This window comes from Osmerus mordax, chromosome 26 (assembly GCF_038355195.1).
Source record: "Osmerus mordax isolate fOsmMor3 chromosome 26, fOsmMor3.pri, whole genome shotgun sequence".
NCBI classification, from domain to species: Eukaryota; Metazoa; Chordata; class Actinopteri; order Osmeriformes; family Osmeridae; genus Osmerus; species Osmerus mordax.
The window spans coordinates 9,212,029-9,226,561 of NC_090075.1; the positions used below are offsets into that span (position 1 = coordinate 9,212,029).

Sequence of the window (14,533 nt, forward strand, 5' to 3'; positions counted from 1 at the left end):
CAGCAGCCGTTGTCTAGAGTCACGCAGCTATGGCTGACAGCAGATGTTTGCAAATGTCGAGCAGGGTGACTCTGAAGAGGAGGCCGAGGATGTGTCAGAAGAAGAAGACGGGGAAGAGCGCAATGCAGAGAATGTGTCAGAAGAAGAAGGCGAGGAAGAGCGCAACGCAGAGAATGTGTCAGAAGAAGAAGAAGGCGGAGAAGAGCGCAACGCAGACCGCCGCGACCTGTCGGCGCCCGAAGAAGACAAAGCCGACAATGATCCTCATGAGGACCAAGTCCCAGATACTTTCGTGTTGAAAAACGGCTCAGTCTCCGGGTCGTTGTGAAGCACAGTCATGGCGCATGGTGTGACCACTTTTCATAATACAAAAATAAAGTGAAACATTTTCTTTTATTCCTTACGTTGTCTACCTAGTCTGTTACACCACTCTCGTGCTGTATCGTGTTCATTGAGACTCACCGATCCTGGTCTGTTTCACAACTCTCGTGCTGTATCCAAGTCGTTGTGAGTCAAAGTCATGTTGTGAAAACTTTTCACAATAAAAAAATTCTGTGAAATATTTGTATTCCTTACGTTGTCTACCTGGTCTGTTACATGACTCTCGTGCTGTTTTCAAGTTGTTGAGACTCACCGCACCTAGTCTATTACACCACTCTCGCGCTGTATCGGGTTTGTTGTGACTCGCCGCACCTAGTCTGTTACACAACTCTCGTGCTGTATCCAAGTCATGGTGAGTCATAGTCATGTTGTGAAAACTTTTCACAATAAAAAAATTCAGTGAAATATTTGTATTCCTCGCGTTGTCTACCTGGGGCCTGTACTACGAATCAAGATTTGGCGTTAGAGAGGTAACTTCAGGTTCAACCCAGGGTTTTCTGTACTACGACGGAGGATCACTTGTTACCGGGGTAGATCGCCATGGTAACACATGCTGAACGGCTAACCTGGTCGGGAGCAGGTTAAGTTGGAGATCAGAGATCAATCGGTATAAAAACCCCGCCCACTAACTCATTCTTGAGAGGATAATGGCGTCACCGTTCGTGGAAGACCCCGTGGAGCTTGGTGCGCGGATAGTGAGAGGTGCGCTCAGAAGAGCCAGAACTTTTAGAGACCGGTAAAACCCGTTGGCATTCCATGATGACCATCTTTATGAAAGATATAGATTTTCAGCTGAGGGAATGACCTATCTTTGCCAGCTTCTTGAGCCGTATGTTGCAAATGCGACACATCGAAGCCGTGCGCTCACAGTCCCACAGACTGTATGCGTAGCGTTGCGGTATTTCGCAACGGGTACTTTCATGTACAGTGTGGGTGATGCGGAGAACCTTAGTAAAAACACGGTCTGCCGCGCTATTCGCAAGGTGATGCTTGCTCTAACGGCACACGTGGACACATTTGTTGTGTTCCCAGGGCACCTGCCCACGCAGACAATAAAAGAGGGCTTTTATGAAATAGCAGGTAAATATTCCCTTAAATTTTTACTTCATCTATAAATAATCTTGCATATGAAATATATATATATCATAATATTGAAATTCATCAAACTCTTTAGGCTTCCCAAGGGTGATTGGGGCAATCGATTGCACCCATATCCCCATTGCTGCATCGCTGGGGCATGTTTGGTCATACTGGTAAAGGAGGAGTCCTTCTAATGCACATTGATGTTTCCCTCACGTTAATGCTGTTATGTGGATGGATTCTAACACAAGATTATTTTGCAGATGACTTGTGACCATCAGTGCTTGGTGACCAGCATTGAGGCAAAGTGGCCTGGGTCAGTGCATGACTCCCGGATATTTAGGGAGTCTGCACGTTGCCACAGACTAGAGCAAGGTATGGCAATTGTAACTAACATTTTGTATTGCATTTTGTTATACCGATTATGCTAATATAAATTTTCTTCTTCAGGGCTCTTCAGTGGATTGCTGGTAGGGGACCGAGGGTACACCTGCCAGCCCTTTTTGATGACCCCCTATCCGGACCCCAACACATGGCCACAGAATTCCTTTAACGTGGCCGTCAACCAAACAAGGGTCAAGATAGAGATGACCTTTGGGATCCTGAAAGCACGCTTCAACTGCCTGCGTGGCCTCCGAGTGGCCCCAGACCGGGCTTGTCAAGTGGTGACAGCCTGTGTCGTGCTCCACAATGTGGCCTCCATAAGAAGGGAGAGAGCCCCACCTGTCAGCCAGCAACCCCCAGATGTGGTAGACCCCATCACCCTCGACTACCCTACTGGCAGGGCAGTGAGAGACGCTATAACGCGGCAGTTTTTTGTTTAAGGGGAGACAGGCTAAGCCATTTTTCTTTAGTCATTTTTCTTTACATTTAGTCATGTAGCGGCATTCTTTACCTTTTACTTTTCAGTTGGGCTATTTTGGTTCCATAGAATTTGAGCTATGTAGATTTTATTTGTGTCCTTGGGCAAGGCACTTCACCCTACTTGCCCTGGGGGAATGTCCCTGTACTTACTGTAAGTCGCTCTGGATAAGAGCGTCTGCTAAATGACTAAATATAAATGTATTTAAAGTTGCCACCATATTCGGATTACGGAGTGATGAAAGATATCCAGAGTTCCCTCTGTAGAAACTTTGGACTCTTAATATGGTGACAAAATGAAACAAGGATTTGCATTCTGTCTTCATCCAATGTTCTGATTTCCGTGCTGGAAATGTATGCAAATTATATTATATTTTACAACTTAATACATCATTTGCTCATTGAAACATACATTTAGAGGAAACTAGTATTGAAAACAATATTTGACCTAATATTAGTTATCAACTGGGGAGGTTTCATGTTGATATGTTATCCCTATTCACTGGGGTGTCTCCCCCTAACCCTTTTGTATTTGGGTTGCTTTGACCCATTTTCTAATCATTTCCATATCAGAAATTGGGGTTTCTTTCAACCAAAACATTTCAAACCAAAAAGAACAACGTGTATGGTACCATGCAATGCTCTTCAAAAGTTAAATAAATGATTTCACTACTTTCATTGAATTTTGATGTTTTTTTACATTTATTTCAATTTTCACAAACAATAAATAAAACATTGAAAGAAAGAAATTTTGAAAACCCCCTCAAAGGACTAAGGCACAAAATAACTCTTTGGGGACAAGCCACAAAAAAGGTATAAAAAGTCCAAAACATAGAAAACAAAATGCATCCTCCTCATGCGTCATTCTCCCTTTCCTAGGAACACAGAAAAAGAATGTCAGTGTAACTGTAAGTTGATTGTAAGTCATTCATACATTCAGTCATGTACTACCTTCTTCTCATACTGAAGTTTCTCAATCTCCAGCCTTGTTTGTTTTATTAATAGAGTCTTATGCTCAATATCGAGCTCCAGGGTCCTCTTGCAGAGGTCCCTCACATTGTCTGCTCCAACCTAAAACAAATAAATAGCATTGTCCCTTTGCAAGGCACACTTGGAGAAAGTTGAAGGTGTCCATTTGACTACTGTGTTTCAAGGTTCATTGCTTACCCCATGTCTTTGGCTTGACCTTGAGGTGGAGGCCCTAGGCTCAGGGGGAGGAAGAAGTTCCTCTTCCTGCTGAGTTTAACACCAAAGCAATTTAATCAATTGAGTCATATTTGAAATGAGCAATTTAAGGACTTGTGTCTCATGTTCTGACCACCACCATTAGCAAGTCATTACAGACACTTCAATCACAGCCACACGTTCACACACTCTCAGCATCTGTGTTGGAAGTGGTAAAAAACTGAAAAGCATACCCCCAAAGCGTTCTCTGAGCAGGCAGACAGAGTTTCCTCATCTAGGGCCTCCACCTGAGAAAGTGAATGGCATATTTGATCAATATTCAGCAACCACATATGGCATACATACTGGCGTATGACTATTAGTTTCACTGTTACCTCTGTATGGCACCGTGGGATGACAGTGGGTGGTGGCAGCAACACCACTGTATTTCCTTTCACTACAGAGAACAGTAATACATTTCACTCCTACAATATTCATAAATAATTGTTGAATGAACATGGTCACATAGATTACTTGAAACATACCCTGTACATATGCCTGGGTGTCATGTAACAGAACAGTTGAGACTCACCGCTATTACCTAGTCTATTACACCACTCTCGTGCTGTATCGGGTTCGTTGAGACTCACCTCACCTAGTCTGTTACACAACTCTCGTGCTGTATCCAAGTGGGGTTTGTTGTGACTCGCCGCACCTAGTCTGTTACACAACTCTCGTGCTGCTTCGGGGTCGTGGTGAGTCACAGTAATGTTATGAAAACTTTTCACAATAAAAAAATAAAGTGAAATATTTGTATTCCTTGCCTTGTCTACCTCGTCTGTTACGTGACCCTCGTGCTGTTTCCAAGTTGTTGAGACTCACCGCACCTAGTCTATTACACCTCTCTCGTGCTGTGTAGGGTTCGTTGAGACTCACCTCACCTAGTCTGTTACACAACTCTCGTGCTGTATCCAAGTCGGGTTTGTTGTGACTCGCCGCACCTAGTCTGTTTCACAACTCTTGTGCTGTATCCAAGTCATTGTGAGTCATGTTGTGAAAACTTTTCAAGATAAAAAAAATAAAATATTAAAAGTGAAATATTTGTATTCCTCGCGTTGTCTACCTGGGGCCCGTTCTCCGTACGTCGCTAACTCAGTTAGCTGGATTTGATTGTTGACGATTTCTCATTATCTTGGATTGTTCGGTTCTTCGAAGCTCATCCTGGACTTGCTGTCATAGCAACAGGTCTGTAAACTTAAACCTGCTCGGGAGCAGGTTTATTTTATGTAAACACGATTAGATTGAGGCTTTACAAGCAGAGGTGATACAGGAAGTCTGTCACAGACATGTCTTGTCCGTTTTTACTACAGGAACCTGTTGCAGAAGGTGCAAGAATAATTAGCAGAATTTAAATGAAACCGAATTAATTGCTCATTGCGTGATAGATAGGCTCCTTAAGCACAGCGCGATATTATGCTAGCCATACTTTTTGAGAGGATAGCCTATAGTTTTTTTGTGAGGGTGTCATTTACATAATACATTTGTTGAAACCACATCATATGACATTAAAGATGATAAATGAAAATATGAAAGTATGAAAATAAAAAAAAACATAGGCCTAGCTTACTGTAATAAGCGATAAAACGCGTCACTCCTCTACATTTAATTTGGTCTGCTACTTTTTGCCAGCCCTCTTTCTTGGATTTTGCAGACTTTGAGGTGTTCCCTGGCGTTCTGATAAAATCTTCAAATTCGGAGTAACCTTCGAGCAAGCTGTTGCTCTGTTGGCTCTGTTGCGGAAAAAACAGGGCGCTCATTTTGGCCACGGTGAGCAGCCATAGACTTATGTGAGCAGCCAATAGCAACGTTGCTGATCAAGGATTCTACTATCGATATACTCTTTTAGACCAACGTATAACTCAATCCAGCTATACTAATCATAAACAACAAGTGTGTTCGAAGAACCGAATTAGCCAGATCATGATAAGCAAGATGATGTCATCTTGGATGTGTTATTTGATCTCGGATGTAATAAGTGACATAATGTACTTCACCTTAACCATTTTTTATATTAAAACACTTCCATTCTGTAGGAGAGTTTAATGGACTTCTGCTTGGGGACAGAGGTTATGCCTGTATGTCATACATGCTGACACCCTACCCAAAACCAGCAACAGACCCAGAGAGAGCCTTCAACCATGCCCATGCAAAAACCAGGGCACGGATTGAGATGGTCTTTGGCCAACTGAAATCTAGGTTCCAGTGCCTAAAAGGTCTCAGGGTTGCTCCAGACAGGGTCTGTGACATAGCAGTTGCCTGTGCAGTCTTGCACAACATCGCCACCCTCGTCGTGAGACACTGCCCAGAGTGTTGACGGAGGAGCAATGGGAAGACTTGAACCCAGCCCTTCAGGACAGAGGAGGAAGAATGGGGTTTTACAAGAATACTTATTTCAGTTAATACCCATTTTAGTCACGGTCACCTTTGTTTGAATTAACCATTTATTTCAAAGCTCAGAATGTCAGTTAAATTGGTTTGAATTCATTTAAGAGGGAAATTTTCCTTGTCTTCCTTGAGGGTTTAGGGGGGTTTAGGGGGCAGTTATATGGGCATACACTACCGTTCAAAAGTTTGGGGTCACTTAAAAATGTCCTTATTTTTCAAAGAAAAGCACTGTTTTTTTTTCAATGAACATAACGTTAAATTAATCAGAAATACACTATACATTGTTAATGTGGTAAATGACTATTCTAGGTGGAAACGTCTGGTTTTTAATGAAATATCTACATAGGTGTATAGAGGCCCATTTCCAGCAACTATTACTGTATGTGTTCGAATGGTACATTGTGTTTGCTAATTGCCTTAGAAGACTAATGGATGATTAAAAGGATTATAATTAGAATGCCCACTTGTCTGCAATGTTGTAATTGCTGCAAATGGAGCATTATTTGACGAAAGCAAAGTTTGAAGAACAAAATGTATATTTCAAATAAAAATAATTATTTCTAATAATAATAATTAACCTTCTAAATGTCTTGACTATATTTTCTATTATTTGTTAAATAAAAATGTGAGTTTTCATGGAAAACACGAAATTGTCTGGATGACCCCAAACTTTTGAACGGTAGTGTATGTAAAGGCCTCTGTGACAATGCTTGTAAAACAGAATATACAAAACAACACATTCAATTTCATTTGATTTATTTATTTTCATCAAGCTGTGAAGACAAAAAATAAAAGTTATTAAAAAGTCCAAACATGACCTTCTGCAGTGTTTTAAATGTATACATACATAATTCTCCAGTTTCTTTATCTCCAACTGCAACTTTTTAATATTTAATCTATTATACTCCATGTCGAGTTTTTTGCTCTCAATATCAACAATCAAATGCCTCTTGTATATTGCCCGGACATCCTGTGAAAAAGAAAATTGTCAGAGTAGCCGATAATGTCGTCAATAGCAATATTAATAGTTACCTACTTCTTGTTCAGTTAGCCTTGCAATATGAACTAATCTACTAGGGAGACTCGCAGAGACGTAACTGCATCTTAAGAACTGTGTTCCTTTATTGAACAGGTTACATATGGAAGGTTCCTACCCCGTATTCTAACTAATACTACATCCCCCTTTCTGACTTCAAGATGCTGTCTAAGAAGATACATAACTAAACAATAAAACTCATGGAGTCAGTTGGCTGAGCGGTGAGGGAATCGGGCTAGTAATCCGAAGGTTGCCAGTTTGATTCCCGGTCATGCAAACTGACGTTGTGTCCTTGGGCAAGGCACTTCACCCTACTTGCCTCGGGGGAATGTCCCTGTACTTACTGTAAGTCGCTCTGGATAAGAGCGTCTGCTAAATGTAAATGTTAAGAAAACAGTGAATATTTTTCTTTCAGTCCTCCTGAATGTTTAACTCAACACTTCACATATTCAAGCATAAACAGGTTTATAAACTAAGACTGTTTTGTGTTAATCTCATAACCTTTTAACCTTTATGAAATAGTATTACTGGAAATATAAAATCATATCCAATGTTAACAGTTGACATATTCACTTTCAACACGTTTTTGAACATCATTCAATCATAACTTTAACAAAGTAACAGCAGTCAACATTTGTACAGTTCTCATGTCTTTTTCTTTTTTTCACGAACAGTCATAGTCATGTAAATACACTGGCGGTACTCTCACTCTGGAAGGGACATGTCTTTCTTTTACTGCTGTCCGCTGCCCAGAGTCACAGGGGATTGCAGGTGTGACAGGTGTGTTCACTGCAGCGGGTGCGGCATACTCAGGTAAGTTGGTGTGTGTCGCTGATGCTATAGGAGTGGGCGAGTGATGGTATCGGTTTCTTCGCAGAGTGCCCCTAGACGTCTCTACAATGTAGGATCTCGGAGTGCCTAATCTTTCTGCCCATGAGGAGCTCTGCTGGACTGTGTCCGTTCGCCAGAGGTGCGGCGCGGTAGGCCATGAGGTCAAGGTAAGGATCACTGGATTTCTTCAGGATACCTTTGATTGTCCTTACGGCCCGCTCTGCCTGTCCGTTGCTTTGTGGGAAGTGGGGACTGGAAGTGACATGACTGAAACCCCACTCTCGTGCAAACTTTCTGAAATGCTCAGATGCATATTGTGGCCCATTGTCTGAGCGCACTACATCTGGTATGCCATGATGCGCGAATATGGATTTGAAGTGCTCCACCACAGCCTCAGATGTTGTATAGGTGAGTTTGGCCACTTCGAAGAATCTGGAAAAGTAGTCTACGATGACCAGATAATGTTTTCTGTTTTCTGACTGAAACAAGTCTGCCCCCACAGTGGACCATGGTCTTGCTGGAAACTCGGTGGGTTGCAGTGTCTCTTTAAAGTTGGTTCTCTCACGACTGCATATGTCACAGTTCTCTATCAGTCGTGTCAGGTCTTTGCTAAGGCCTGGTCACCACACAGATTGCTTGGCCCTCTCTCTGCATTTAGTGAGTCCCAGGTGGCCCTCTAGCAGTTTGTTCAGCATGTCTGCTCTAAGTGACGCTGGAATTACTATTCTACAGCCGTAAAGTAGCAAACCCTCATTAACTGTTAGCTCACCTGAGTATTGCAGGTAGGGACAGAATGCTCTTTGTATGGAGAATTTATCCGGCCAGCCCTTCTTGCAGTATCCCTTCAGTGTGTGGAGTGTCTTTGTCCTGATGTGTTTCTATTTCTATTTGTCTTTTGTCTGCAGCTGGCAGGCTTGCCGTCACAGTATCCACATACAGGCTCACCTCTTCTTCCTGTAGGCCTTCTGCTGTGTTCTCGACTGGCGCTCTGGATAGCACGTCAGCAGTGGCGATGTCCTTGCCTGGCACATGTGAGATGGTGTAAGAGAACCTCATGAGCCTCATACGTAGACGCTGTATACGAGGTGGCAGTTCATCCAGACTCTTTGAGCCTAGCAGGGGAACCAAAGGCTTGTGATCTGTCTCTATTGGGTCGTGTCCCCCCCAATATTGAGAAAATATCAATCTGTCCCCCCCAATATACAGCAGAAAATATGTAAAATATATGTTCTCCTTTTATGAACCCTGTCAATGGATCGGTCTCTTGTTATGTTTTATTTTTCAATTTATTTCTGTTTGTTAAGAAAAACATAAGTGTGTGAATCCCCCCTCCTAATTGTACACTTGTGATTTTGTTTGAATCCACCTTGCGTCGTTCTGCGTTGTTATGGTTACCTAACACTTTTTCGTCAGTCAGTTGAGCACAAAGAAAGTAACGTTAGTTAACTTGTTGGAGAGGAGGTAGGGTAATGGAGGATTTGAGGTTACCTAAAAAGCGGAGAAAACTGGACCAGCAGCCAAGCATACGCGTTTTTTTTCAGACAGTGAGTAAGCTAACTTGATACCGAGCTAAATTTGTAAGCAAATAAAACGAGTACCATCATAAAAGCACGAGTCGCTGTTTTTCTGATAAAATGACAAGTGGTCACAATGCAGGTGTAACCAATAAACAGAATTTCCTCGGGTTGTGATAGCAGTTTACTATCGATCCAGTTTTATTTAACATTTGCTGAACTGAAATGCGTCTTACTTGATCACAATGTAGGGCAGGAAAATCATAAAACAGTAAACCTTAAATCACATGGAAATGTGATTATATCAATTAGAAGAAAAAAAAAAATATATATATATATATTTCCCCTTTTTAGGCAGTTAACCAAATACTTAAATGTCTGAACAACACCCTGTTATTCAGTACAAAAATACCTGAAGGAATGTTACTCCTCTTCTTTAATTAAATGTGTCTTTCTCAGTCCATTAAAACAAAATGAATACCGGTCTTCTTATAGAACATAGAACAAATCTTGAAGTGTCCTTATATTGTCTTTAGCAACAACAAAAAATTAAGTAACGTGCTGGCCAGCAATAATATTATAGAGCTCTATATGTGTGTGGTGGTTCAGTAGTTTTGCCTGCAATCCTCAGGATATTCAGAAGATGACGACGGCTCTTCACGAGCTCACCAGCCACAGGAAAGCACTCAGGAAACAGCGGCAGCGTCTCGTCAATGTTCATTCAATCGGCGGAGTTCCTTGCAAACGGTCTTCTTGTGGATAAACGTTACCGACGGACTTCCGGATATTATCCAAAGAAAACCGAGTACTTTGTACGGTAAATATTTCACTTAAAAATACTTTAACAAGTTAAACTCCAAAATTAAACAGCAGGAGAATCACAGCTGGACCACACATTGCTTGCAGGCATTGAAGAAGAGATCTACCCGCGAAAACTTCGTCTCCAAGGTAACAATAACACACACCGTAAAACAGCAGTCGTAAAGCTGCCGCAACATAAAGTGGTCGTAACCCTTAAAGAGACACACCAAAAACAGTGATAATACAGAAAAGCATTAGCTGACTGAAAATATATCTGGGTTACACAGGCAGTCACTGTCTCTGTGAAATGTCACTATTCCTTTAGATGTGAATTCAAATGGTCAACGTAGTCCTCGAAACTATGTTCTAAATGTGCGAATTTTCATATATAAATATAGAATTGTAGGCAATACACGTAACAAAAAAAATATTATATGGGGAATGGTATTCATTTGGACCCCCCCAATGTCTAAACTATGGTTATGTCCTTGCCTATTACCTCTCAATATTCCTCATACACAGTGGCGGAACCAGACTTTTATATATGGGGTGGCCAAGGGGTGGCCAGGGCTACTTCAGGGGGTTCACAGACCAATACTGAAAATGTGTGTGTAACCTTAGCCTGGCATCTAAGCAGTGTAAATTATTCATATGATTGCTGATGAGAAATATAAATTCAAATTCACTTAAGCCTGAGTTATTCAGTGTGGCCTAATATGGTCCACTAGGGTTACTTTAATCAAATTCTACATTTACTATGAATAGACTGTGACTCTACATCTGAATTGCAACTCATTTCTTTCTTACACACACTGTACTGTACTCACAAACTGGAGAGACTTTGGTCACTCTGTTTTCATGAATATATAATCTGGGTCTAACCAGGTTAGAGGTTTTACTTTTTTTTTTTTTACATTTTTAGTCATTTAGCAGACGCTCTTATCCAGAGCGACTTACAGTAAGTAGAGGGACATTCTCCCCGAGGCAAGTAGGGTGAAGTGCCTTGCCGAAGGACACAACGTAATTTAACACAGCCGGGTATCGAACCAACAACCTTCTGATTAATAGCCCAGCCTTTAAGTTACTAGATCATGGTTAGCCCTACTCTGAAATACATATTTTAAACAGGCATTATACAATAGCAAACAGCCAGGGTAGCTATCTGACTGCAGTGTTAATCTTTTGTAACGTTAATAGATTGATAAGGCATCTTATCAAGGAATCTTAGCAGTTAAAGTACAAAAATAGTGTAGCGACCCACACCGAAAGACGTGTTATATGTTAGGCTGAGACATTCCCTTAGCCCTCCCCTTTAAGGGGGAGGGCGGGAGTCAGGTGGCTGAGCGGTGAGGGAGTCGGGCTTGTAATCAGAAGGTCGCTGGTTCGATACCCGGCCGTGTCAAATGACGTTGTGTCCTTGGGCAAGGCACTTCACCCTACTTGCTTCGGGGAGAATGTCCCTGTACTTACTGTAAGTCGCTCTGGATAAGAGCGTCTGCTAAATGTAAGGGGGAACGATACATTTTCCCTTCCTGTTGCGTTCCCACACTCGCACCATCAACCCAGACACACATACACACAGAGTTAAGATCAAGATGTTTCATGTGATTGATGCCAAATAACAAAATAGTGGCTTAGATAAAACACAGAACTTTTGACCATAAGTAGAGACTGACTACAGGAAGATTTCGTAGAAGAACTGTTTGGTTTATTTTGAACTTATCCTACTGAGTTGACGTTGTATAGCTATGATGTTAAATGTGGACACTTAGCTAAATGTTCACGGTAGATTACGTGTTGAAAGAAATTAATAGTAATTTAAACCAGTCAGGATAGGTGACAACTATTGCAAGTGTGATGTTCCCTGTCATGAAATTTGCAAAACTTGTGTAATTACCTGTGCATGTAAGATAGCTGTGTTGCAAGTGGTAAATAAAACTCAAAAGTGTACCCCCAAAATGCTCTCTGAGCTGGCAGACACAGTTTCCTGATCATCTAGGACCTCCACTTGAGAAAGTAAATGGCATATTTGATCAATATTCAGCAACCACATATGGCATACATACTGGCGTATGACTATTAGTTTCACTGTTACCTCTGTATGGCACAGTGGGACAACAGTGGGTGGTGGCAGCAACGCCACTGTATTTCCTGTCACTGCAGAGAACAGTAATACATTTCACTCCTACAATATCCATAAATAATTGTTGAATGAACATGGTCACATAGATTACTTGAAACATACATATGCTTGGGTTTCCGAGCTGCTGCCACCAGGGTCTGAAGAAATGCCCCCTTCCACTCCTTCCATCATTAGGCGACCCTGATAGCTGGAGAGGGCCAGCTCCTCAGCAGGAGTGAAGTTCTGTGGAGAAGGGCCCCCTTAGTTTTCTTTGCCTTATTTTTCTTCCTGTTGGCTGCAAGCAATTTTATTGTTCTATAGGCCCTTTGTAGCTATACCAATATCCTACAAAAGGGACTGACTCAGGCAATTCAGCCATGTACTTGTTGGCTTTAAAATATGTGCAAGTATTGCCTACTGCTACTTACCGTTTTGAATTATGGTTTTATATTTATTTTTTATTTGCTCCCACGATCGTTTGCCAGTGCCAGGGTTGCAACTAAAACTAGAGAGGGTACCATTTCTGGGGAAATTGTAGGGTGTGCTTGCTTGCGTCGGCACAGGGGTCAGTTTTTGAATGACATTTTTATAACTGATATTTCTGTATATTTTATATAAAAATGCATACTTATTATTTATAAAGATTAGCCTACATAGATTTAAAAGCATTTTTTTTTTGCTGCTCATTTAAAACTGAAAATACGAGTGAAGTGTAGAATGAAATAGATGTATTCTCATTTCCCCTGCAAGAGGCAGCCTCATCGTTGAATCAAAACGAAAAAATTTGGCAGACCGGTGTAAAAATTGACCTAATCTCTATGACTTAAACGTCCTTTTAAGTTGTTCCCTTCTCGTGATATTTTAAGGCATTTAGCCTACTCATATTGCATTCATTCATGAATAAAGAACCCCCTTTAAAGATTATTCTACGACGTTACCGGCAGTAGAAGATGGAATCGCGATTCAAACATCTGCTAACTGAAAATATGCCCCCAAAAACGTAAATAAGCTTGACATTTATTTAGTGGAAAATCGCTCATTCATAAAAGGTTCACTGGTAGCGATCATTGTCAGTAACAACGCAAAATGCGATATAGCCCTGTGCGGAGAAGCTGCCCCGGTAAATTCTACTACTACAGTACTGTACTAGACTACTGCTGTGTTCGTCTTGGTAGCGATTGCGTTTGTTGAATTCGATTAAACGTTCCGTTGTACGGTTTAGGCTGAAATTAATTATTTTCATGAACAGATTGACAAAGTTTAGGCTGTGGCAATGAAGTTCAGGTTAGTAGTCAGATAGTTTCATCTATTGAAAGACTTTTGATTTAAGTACTGTAAGGGGAGTGCCGAACATGTTCTGTCGCCGTTTGACTTCCTAAACAGCTGTGTAAATTAGATGTTTTTGTAGTGTGTCTCGCGTAGGCTACAGCGTTGCAATGAGCAACACTGGTTTGAAACCACAGGTAATGATAATTTCACCAACAAATCGTTTACTTGTAATGTAATGTCATAATAAATCCTACAACGAAAATGTATTTGTGAGGAATGTTTATTTTAACGATTGAAAACAGATGCATCATAGACCACTGTAGTATGTGTTGCCCGGGCAACAGAGGCTAATGTCATGATGCTTATGCTTCAGTGAAATAGTAGACTACCGTTTCCGAAAGTAGATGTGGGCCTACTTCCTTAATAATATCAGCTAATATTGTAAATGTAATGTACATTGTACATTACATTTCACAATTGTGTTTCACATCACAAAGTAAAATGAGTAAATAGTTATCACCCTGGCCTCTTTTGCATGTGGCGTTTCTGCAGCTGCCTTGCAGTAAAGCTATAGTTAGCCTAGCTATCCCCCAAGTTAACAGATGCGAAACGATGTTCTGCTTACAGGTAGTCACGCGTTTTCGTGACGTTAGTGACGTCGTGACGTTAGTAACGTCAGTGACTGTGGCTAGCAAATTAGCCACCGTTAGCTTCACTTTTCACCACAAAAACTTAACTTAGCCTAAACCATGCAACGGAACATAAATCCCAACCAACGCAATCGTGACCAAGACGAACCTTTTGACATCGACGTTGTCTATGTAGTCCAAATATTGACTGAGCCTTAGGGGCGCGAAAATAAACAATAACTAGAGAGGGTACAATTTCTGGGGAAATTGTAGGGTGTGCTTGCTTGCGTCGTTTGCACAGGGGTCCGTTTTTGAATGACATTTTTACAACTGATATTTCTGTATATTTTATATAAAAATGCATACTTATTATTTATAAAGATTACATAGATTTAAAAGC

The 14,533-nt window shown here is 41.2% G+C and overlaps 2 long non-coding RNA genes and 1 pseudogene across 2 annotated transcripts; 1 reads left to right on the forward strand and 2 right to left on the reverse strand.

Moving 5' to 3' along the window:
- Nucleotides 1-1,028: 1,028 nt before the first annotated feature.
- Nucleotides 1,029-2,285, forward strand: LOC136935817 (putative nuclease HARBI1; annotated as a pseudogene).
- Nucleotides 2,286-3,086: 801 nt separating this feature from the next.
- LOC136936331 (uncharacterized) lies at nucleotides 3,087-3,737 on the reverse strand. Its single transcript, XR_010875053.1, has 3 exons — nucleotides 3,490-3,737; nucleotides 3,274-3,393; nucleotides 3,087-3,197 (listed from the first exon to the last, which is right to left on the reverse strand). It is a non-coding gene; the product is annotated as an uncharacterized lncRNA (long non-coding RNA).
- Nucleotides 3,738-3,741: 4 nt separating this feature from the next.
- Nucleotides 3,742-4,374, reverse strand: LOC136936330 (uncharacterized). The gene is made up of 3 exons (XR_010875052.1): nucleotides 4,137-4,374; nucleotides 3,882-3,943; nucleotides 3,742-3,794 (listed from the first exon to the last, which is right to left on the reverse strand). It is a non-coding gene; the product is annotated as an uncharacterized lncRNA (long non-coding RNA).
- Between the last annotated feature and the right edge of the window lie 10,159 nt (nucleotides 4,375-14,533).